Source organism: Hippopotamus amphibius, chromosome 3, assembly GCF_030028045.1.
Source record: "Hippopotamus amphibius kiboko isolate mHipAmp2 chromosome 3, mHipAmp2.hap2, whole genome shotgun sequence".
Classification (NCBI taxonomy): domain Eukaryota; kingdom Metazoa; phylum Chordata; class Mammalia; order Artiodactyla; family Hippopotamidae; genus Hippopotamus; species Hippopotamus amphibius.
The window spans coordinates 88,658,601-88,668,370 of NC_080188.1; positions in this window are offsets into that span (position 1 = coordinate 88,658,601).

Below are 9,770 nucleotides of genomic sequence, written 5' to 3' on the forward strand. Positions count from 1 at the left end.
CCTCTACCCAGCCCTAAGCAACTACTAATCTACTTTCTGTTTCTATAGATTTGCCTGTTTTGGACATTTCATCTAAATGGAATCATATAATAAGTGATCTTCTGTGACTGGCTTCTTTCACTTTGTATAATATTTTCAAGGTTCATCTATGTTGTAGCATTCCTTTTTATTGCTGTGTAGTATTCCATCATATGGATATACTGTATTTCCAGTGTTTTAATGGAGAGATTCTAAAAATGAGCAATCCTGGAACTGTGACTGAGGATTAATTGTTGTTTTACTTGATTTTAATTCATTTAAAATGTAAAAGTCATATGTAGCTTCTCTATTGGACAACACAGCTTTATACAATTAAAATCAAGGATGAATGACCAGGAAGCTAAAGGCAGCTGCCTCAATTAAAAGTCAGAATCTATTGCCCATTTTCAGCACTTGAGCCAATTTTTGCATCTGGAACTCTTTATCCAAAGGCTAAAACCTCGTGAGCAAGGACCCTGAAACATCACAGTAAAGATATATGGTAATTATGTCTCCAATCCTTCCTACAACCATTTATTCAGGTAACTGCACTGGGAAACGGGGAATAGCCAGACACTGAGGATTGTAAAACACAGAGTTGGGTGGAAGTTAAGGTCAATGATAAGTTTTTTAGATCACATAGAAATTATGCTACACATGGGAAATATACTCATGAGTAAGCCATGGACCCTGCCTTGAAAGAGCTAATAGACCTCATTTATTGTAAATGGTGAACACAGGACAGTGTTACACACACACACACACACACACACACACAAATATTTCAGGTCTACTGGAGATATATAGGTTGTAGTGATGGGGGAGACGTACAAATAATTTACATAATTTTTAATATAGAGCAGTGTTTCTCAAACTTTTGTTAATATCACCCCTTGAAGGAAATCTTTTAGACCTCTTTTTTCTAATCGCCCCCCTCCATATGAAATTAAATACGTAGTAATAAGATTTTTGGATAAATTGGGAGTTTGGGGTTAACATACACACACTACTATATATAAAATAGATAATCAACAAGGACCTGCTGTATAACACAGGGAACCATACTCAATACTCTGTAATGATCTGAATGGGAAAAAAGCCTGAAAAAGAATAGATATATGTATATGTATAACTGAATCACTTTACTATACAACTGAAACTAACACAACATTGTAAATCAACTATACTCTAATAGAAAACAAAAATGTAAAAAAAAAAAAAAGATTTTTGGAGTACAGTTGAGCTTTGGAGGACCACAAACCATTGTAATATCCAAGACTTTTTCACCCTCCCCTTCCCAAAAGCCAAGATTCAGTTCCTTGAGGGCAATATTATTGAGAATGCAGATGTAGATGCTACATTGTATAGAACAGTTACTTTCAGTGGAGGGAATTAAGAAATCTGTAAGAAACTAACCTTTGAACTGGTTTTTAAACATGGATATGATTTGTTCATGTAGAGAAAGAGGTGAGTTTCTGGCATCATTACTGGGAGAGAAAAACCCTTCATAAATTAAAGTTTTTACCAGCACATTTGAGTTCACACCATCTCCTTACTGCTGCCTATGTAGTGGTTGGCTTGAAAATCCTATCAAAAAAAAAAAAATTAAAGAGTACTCTGGTGACCTGGAAAACAGGGTTACAAACAGAAAATGTAAATATATATGAAATTTATATTATTTTTCTTTAAAAATCTTTTTGTGTTCTATACATTTCTTGTCATTAGTAATTTAGAATATTTCTAAATTCCTGTGGAATTCAAAAACCCACTACTAACATACACATTGTCAGCAGTTCATAAGAATAAACTTGGTAAAAGCAAGAGTAATTGCATATATCATTTTCTGTAGGAAACCTGCCTACTCAAAAATTAGTTTTTATAGACTAATAGCATCAACAACATAGCTCTAATAAGAACTTCAAACACCTTACTTTCACATTTAAAAAAATTTATTTTGCCTTTCTGACCAATGCTTCACACACACCCTCACATATGCACTTCACCATTGCCGAAGTATATTTGAAGATGACAAAGCTCTTAGCAACACTTGCATAAGACGTGTGGATTCTTTATAATCAATACACGTACCAGACAAGAAGCCCTGGGGTGAAAATGTTAGTCTTAATATTTTTATTTTTATACCAACCAGTAGTCCCTTGACCAGAGTAAATATTAAGATCTAATAATACAATGGAGAATGAAATAAATTCATAAAGGAGAAAAAATTACAATTCCTCCTCCCTATTATTAGCTGGCAATATCTTAAGGTCAAATACATGTGAATATCCAGCCCTTTGTTTTCATTTCCAGGTAGTTCAAACAGGGTTTCTCTGTTAAACTATCATGTCTCCAATCTTAAAGTTTGAGTGCCTTGAAACAAATGTCAAAAATGGAAAGATATACATGTATGTTTCTTATATTTGACATAAAAATCTATCCAATTTAGAATGCTTATTTTTGGCACAATGCATTGAGGACTCTTTTATATTAAAAACTAAGGTGAGGGCTTCCCTGGTGGTACAGTGGTTAGGAATCCACCTTCCAATGCAGGGGACATGGGTTCAAGCCTTGGTCCAGGAAGATCCCACATGTGGAGGAGCAACTAAGCCCGTGTGCCACAACTACTGAGCCCACGTGCTGCAACTACTGAAGCCTGTGCCTAGAGCCTGTGCAGTGCTCCACAACAAGAGAAGCCACCACAATGAGAAGCTCGTGCACCTCAATGAAGAGTAGCCCCTGCTCACCACAACTAGAGAAAGCCTGCACACAGCAAAGAAGACCCAATGCAGACAATAATTAATTTTAAAAAATTAAAGTGAGATCTTTGAAAAAGACACAAGACATTGCCATATATACATTATTAATAAGAAAAAAATACCAAATTGTACACTCTAAATATATGCAGTTATTGCATATTAACTATATCTCAATAAAAGTTCTTTAAAAAAAAAGAAAAGAAAGAAAAAAAAAGATACTATGAGACACATCCTTTTAGAATGGGGGTAGCTAACAGGATGAACCAAGGAAGGTTTGGCTTGGAATATCTTTTTGAAAAGTTCTTTTTAGAATCACCATTGTAACACACAAATACAATTTTCTAATATTTTGCTGAGCAATGTCTCAGATTTAACCACTGAAGGTAGGCAAAGCTTCCTAAAGTGGGAGAATAGATCTTATAAGCTCTAAATAAGACACTAGAAATATTTGTTGCATAAAGTAATAAATAAATGTTATAGCCATAATGTTTTTGAACCTCTGTTTCAAGACTGATAACTTGCCCTGCATCTATGACTTGCAGTCCTGTTTACCACAACTACTGCTCATCATCACCACCAAATCCCCTCCTGCTTGGCCATGTCCAATTCTTTAGCCCATCTGGCCTGCTCTGGATTCACTTACGTTCTTTTGCAGTCTGCACAACATGATAAATTACCTCAACTATTTCTGCACCAGCACTTAACTTGCATTACCAGTCCCTTACTCTGGATTTAACCCAACATCTTCTCTGTCTTCACTCCGGCATCCAGAGTGGAGAAAAATATAAGCATCTGGGTTGAAATAACAAATTGATGGTTTTTCAGCCCCATATGGGCCTCCTTAATAAACTGTCACATTCCTCTTAAAGGGATTTTTTCTTCAACCTACAGCTCTCTAAGGTGGAAGTCTTTTGTTTTTCATCCTGGTTTGTGCTTAGGACATATATTCTCCTAATTTTCTTTTTTTTAAGAAAAGTTTATCCTTTTGTAATTTTTAACTGAGGTATAGTTGATTTATGATTTTATATTACTTTCAGGTATACAACAGTGATTCAATATTTTTCTAGATTTTGCTCCATTTAAAGTTAAATAAAATCTTTGCTATTATCCCTGTGTTATACAATTTATCCTTGTAGCTTATTTGTTTTATACATAGTAGTTTGTACCTCTCAATCCTATACCCTGATCTCACCCTCCCTTCTTCCTTCTTCCTACTGGTAACCACTAGTATGTTCTCTATATCTGCGAGTCTGTTTGATTATATACATTTGTTTGTTTCATTTTTTAGATTCCATTTATAAGTGATAATATACAGTGTTTGTCTTACTCTGTTTAACTAAGCATAGTACTTAGTCCAAGTATTATGTCTAAGTCCATTTATGTTGTTGCAAATATCAAAATTTCATTCTTTTCTGTGGCTAATATCCCATTGTATATATGTACCACATCTTCTTTATCCATTTATCTGTTGATGGACACTTAGGTTGTTTCCATATCTTGACTATTGTAAATAATGCTGCTATGAACATTGAGGTGCAGGTATCTATTTGAATTAGTGTTTTCATTTTTTTCAGATATATACCCAGGAGTGAAATTGCCAGGTCATAGAGTAGTTTTATTTTTAGCTTTTTGAGAAACCTCCATACTGTTTTCCACAGTGGCTGCAGCAATTTATATTCCCACCAACAGTGCATGAGAGTTCTCTTTTCTCCACATCAGATAGCCACTCTGACAGGTGTGAGGTGATATCTTATTGTGGTTTTGATTTGCATTTCCCTGACGATTAGCAATGTTGAACATCTTTCCATGTGCCTGCTGACCATCTGAATGTTTTCTTTGGAGAAATGTCTATTTAGGTCTTCTGCCCAATTTTTTAAATCCAGTTGTTTGGTTTTTTTGATATTGAGTTACAAGAGCTATTTATATATTTTTTGATATTAACCCTTTATCAGTCCTATCATTTGCAAATATTTGAACCATCCTTGTAAGCCTGGAATAAATTCCACTTGCTCATGGTGTATGATCCTATTTATATATTGTTGAATTCAGTTTGATGATATTTTGTTGAGGGTTTTTGCCTCTATATTCAATAGTGTCTTTATTTGGATTTAGTACCAGGTGCCCTCATTGTATGAATTTGGGAGTGTTTCTTCCTCTTCTATTCTTTGCAATAGTTTGAGAAGTATAGGTGTCAGCTCTTCTTTATATGTTTGGTAGAATTCCCTCATAAAGCCTTCTGGTACTGGACTTTGTTTGCTGGGAGTTTTTTTGATTACTAATTAAATTTCATTGTTAGTGATTATTCTGTTCAGATTGTCTATTCCTTCCTCATTCAGTCTTGCAAGACTATGTTTCTAGAAATTTATCCATTTCTTCTAGGTTGTCCAATTTTTTAGCATGTGACTATTTGATGTATTCGCTTATGATTTTTGTATGTCTATAATCTCAGTTGTAATTTTTCCTCTATTATTTGGGTCCACTCTCTTAATAAGCCTGGATGAAAGTTTATCAATTTTGTTCATCTTTTCAAAACATCAGTTCTTGGTTTTATTGATTTTTTTGATATCTATTTTATTTATTTCCTCTCTGATCTTTATTATTTACTTCCTTCTGTTGATGCTGGGTTTTTTTTTTTTTCTTTTTCTATTTTGTTAGGTAGTAGGTTAGGTCATTTATTTGGGACTTTTCTTGTTTCTTGAGGTAGGCCTGTATCATTATAAACTTTCCTCTTAGAATTACTTTTGCTGCACTGCACAGATTTTGGAAAGATGTGGTTTATTTTCTTTTTCTCAAGGTATTTTCTGATTTTCTTTTTGCTTTATTCATTGACACATTGGTTATTTAGTGGCATACTGTTTAGTCTTCACGTGATTGCATTTTCTTATTTTTCTTCCTGTAATTGATTTCTGGTTTCATAACATTGTGGTCATAAAAAAATGCTTGATATAATTGCTATCCTCTTTAGCTTGTTGAGAATTGTTTTGTGGCCTAGTATGTGAACGAGCCTGTAGAATATTCCATGTGCGCTTGAGAAGAATGTGTATTCTGCTGCTTTGGGATGGATTGTCCGGTAGATATCTATTAAGTCCAACTGGTCTAATGTATCATTTAAGACCACTATTTCCTTATTTATTTTCTGTCTGGATGATCTGTCCATTGACATAACTATGGTGTTAACATGCGCTACTCTTGTTGTATTATTGTCAATTTCTTCCTTTAAGTCTCTTAATGTTTGTTTTATATGTTTAAGTGCTCCTGTATTGGATGCATATATGTTAATGAATGCTTTGTCCTCTTGTATTGATCCCTTTATCATTATATAGTGCCCTTCTTTGTCTTTTGTTATAGACTTCATTTTAAAATCTACTTTGTCAGATATGAGTATTGCTACCCCAGCTTTCTTGTCATTACCGTTTGCATGAAATATCTTTTCCCATCCCCTCACTTTCAGTCTGTGCGTATCTTTAGCTCTGAAGTGAGTCTATTGTAGGCAGCATAAAGATGGGTCTTGCCTTTTCACCCAATCAGCCACCCTGTATATTTTTTATCAGAGCTCTTGCTCCACTGACATTTAAAGTAATTATTGACAGGTATGTACTTATTGCCATTCTGTTACTTGTTGTCTGGTTGTTTGTGTATTTCTTCTCTGTTTTTTTCTTCTTTTGTTTCATCCCTTGTGGTTTGGTGATTTTCTTTAGTAGTTTTCTTGTGTTACTTTCTCTCTAGTTTTTGTGTATCTATCGTAGGGTTTTGATCTGTGGTTATCAAGGTGTTCATATATGTTGATCTGTATCTACTTAATTTAAACTGGTAGTCATTTAACTTTAAACACATTCTGAAAGATCTATATTTTCACCCCTCTCCCCCGTGTTTTGATGTTATATTTTCTGTCTTCATGTCTATCCCTTAACTGTTTATTTTAGCTATTGTTGCTTTTACAATTTTTGTCTTTTAATCTTCCTACTAGCTTATTTAAGTGGTTGATCCACAGGCTTTTCTATATATTTGCCTTTACTAGTGGGACTTTTCCTTTCCTATAAAATCTTACTTCTTGCTGTAGCCTTTTCTTTTCCACTTAGAGAAGAACTTTTAACACTTCTTTTAGGGTAAGTTTAGTGTTGATGAACTCTTTTAGTTTTTACTTGCCTGACAAGTTTTTTATCTCTCCTTTAATTCATAATAATAATCTTACTGGGTAGAATATCCTAGGCTGTAGGTTTTTCCCTTTCAGTACTTTAAATATATCTTGCCACTCCCTTCTGGCCTGCAAAATTTCTGCTGAAAAATCATCTGATAGCCTTATGGGGTTCCCTTGTATGTGACTCTTTGTTTTTCTCTTGCTGCCTTTAGAATACCCTCTTTAAATTTTGCCATTTTAACTATGATATGTCTTGGTGTGCATCTCTTTGGGTTCATCTTGTTTGGGACTCTCTGTGCTTCCTATACCTGGATATATTTCTTTCTTCAGGTTTGGAAAGTTTTCAGCCATAATTTCATCAAGTACATTTTCTACCCCTTTCTCTCTTCTCCTCTTGGCACCCCCTATAATGTGAATGTTAGTACATTTGATGTCTTCCCAGAGGTCCCTTAAACTGCCTTCATTTTTTTAAATTTGTAACTCCAAGAGTTCCAAGTATCACATCTGAATATAATAATATCCAGAAGACATACAGATGGCCAACAGACATTTGAAAAGATGCTCAGCATCACTAATCATCAGGGAAATGAAAATCAAAATCAATATGATATCACTTCACACCTGTCAAAATGGCTTTTATCAAAAAAACACAAGAAACAAGTGTTGATGAGGATGTGGAGGAAAGGGAATCTTCGTGCACTGGTGGTGGAAATATTAACTGGTGCAGCCACTGTGGAAAATAGTATGTAGCTTCCTCAAAAAATTAAAACTAGAACTACTATATGATCCAGTAATTCCACTTCTGGGTACTTATCAAAGTAAATGAAAACACTAACTCAAAAAGATACACACAATCCTATGTTCATTGTAGCATTATTTACAAAAGCCACGCTATTGAAGCAATCTAAGCCTCCATCAATAGATGAATAAAGAAAATTATACATCATGGAATATTATTCAGCCATAATAAGAAGGAACTCTTGCCATTTGCAACAACATGGATGGACCTTGGGTGGGGGTGGCAAAATGTGTGAAGGGAGGAGTCAAAAGGCACAAATTTCCAACTGTAAAATAAATAAGTCATGGGGATGTAGTGTACAGCATGGTGACTATGTATAATCCAGTATTATATATGTGGATGCTAAGGAAGTAGATCTTAAAAGTTTCACAAGGAAAAGATCTTAAAAGATCACAAGGGAAAAAATTTTTGTAACTAAATGTGGTGATAGATGTTAACTTGTTGATGTGATTATTTCCCAATATATATAAATATGGAATCATGTTGTATACCTGAAACTAATATAATGTTATATGTCAATTGTACCTCATAAAAAAGAAAGCATGTGTTTTCACACAAAGTCACATGAATATTCATAGTAGTGTTATTAATAATAGCCAAAAAGTGGAAACAATCCAAATATCCAGTAACTGATGAATGGTAAGCAAAAATGGTATATCCATAGAATGAAATATTGTTAACCCCATGAAAGGAAAATAAATAAAAAACATAATAATGTCCAAAGAATGAAATGACCATCTCTTAGTATACCTCCTTATTAAAAACATTAAATATTTTCCTTCCTCAAAGAACAGTAACTGACTCTCCTTATATCACATTGAGTAGTATGAGGTCATATGCTTTCTCCTAAAATTGATCACCAGCAAGGGATTTCCAAACTTAGTTTAGACTTCTTACTTGAAGACATCAGCCACAAAGATTACAGTGCAGCCTAAGATTATCAGGAGCTGTCTCAAGGAAGTCTCATTCAATCAAATTTATGTAGACTTTGCACGAGTGATTTTATTTTTTAGCTGACAGGTTTACTTCATTAGCATAAAGAGATGAAAAATATTAATAGAGTCAATTCAATAAGCATTTATAGTACATGAATAAGAAGAAAAGCACTCCAGGCACAATAAGGAATAAAAATCTAAAGAAGACACTAACTAGTAGAGGACCTGACAGAATAACACAAACTGCCATAGAAGATGAACTTTAATTGTCATATTGGGAACAGATGCAGTGAGCGATTCTTCCATGTGAGGTTTTTGGTGCAGAGATAATTACACCTAATGTTCTGATTTATGATTGCATAAACCCACAGACAGATGGTACCCCACAGGTTTGAGAACACTTCTCCCAATCTTCCCATGAACAGAGCAGTTCTCCAAATAGCTACCTTCCTTTTCACGCCCTATCAGTCAGACACCATCCATGAGCCAAATAATATTTTCTTTTCCAGAAGACTGTGGGGCAAGCTGGGTTTTCTCAGTGTTCCAAAGGACTGAGTCGGGATTAGCTGCCATTTCTGGAAGATGGCAAGACACCTGTTCTTTAAAAAAGGCTCTGCTCTTGAAATGGAAACCTCCGGTTTCATTGCAAACTGTCATATGGAGAAGTGAGATGAGGGAACTTATAAAATTCCTCATGCTTTAAAAGAGTCAGAAAGAAGTAAAATAAATAAATAAAAGACTTTACTGGGTAGCTTTGAAGGACTATCTTATAACTGAAGTAGCTTATCACAGGATTAACTTCTATAACAGGGCAACTTTGGTTCTGTCTGCCATGCTGCCAGGCACTCAGTACTTTTTTTCAAGATACTGTTAAATTCCCTCAATCTAAATCCATTAATGCCTATATTTTTTAAAGGAATGGGTCTTACATATATTAACTGAATTATTTTGTGCTATAGCCTCTCTCTGAAAATCTCAAAAATATTGCCAACAAGCCTTTATGGATGAAATCTATAAAAATCCCTTGATTTCCACCTTTACTGAATCAAAGCTACTTTACTGAGCAGGTAGGTCTCTAATCCTGGCTTCTAATCAGCAGACACTAACCAAGAGTTAAGTGGTGC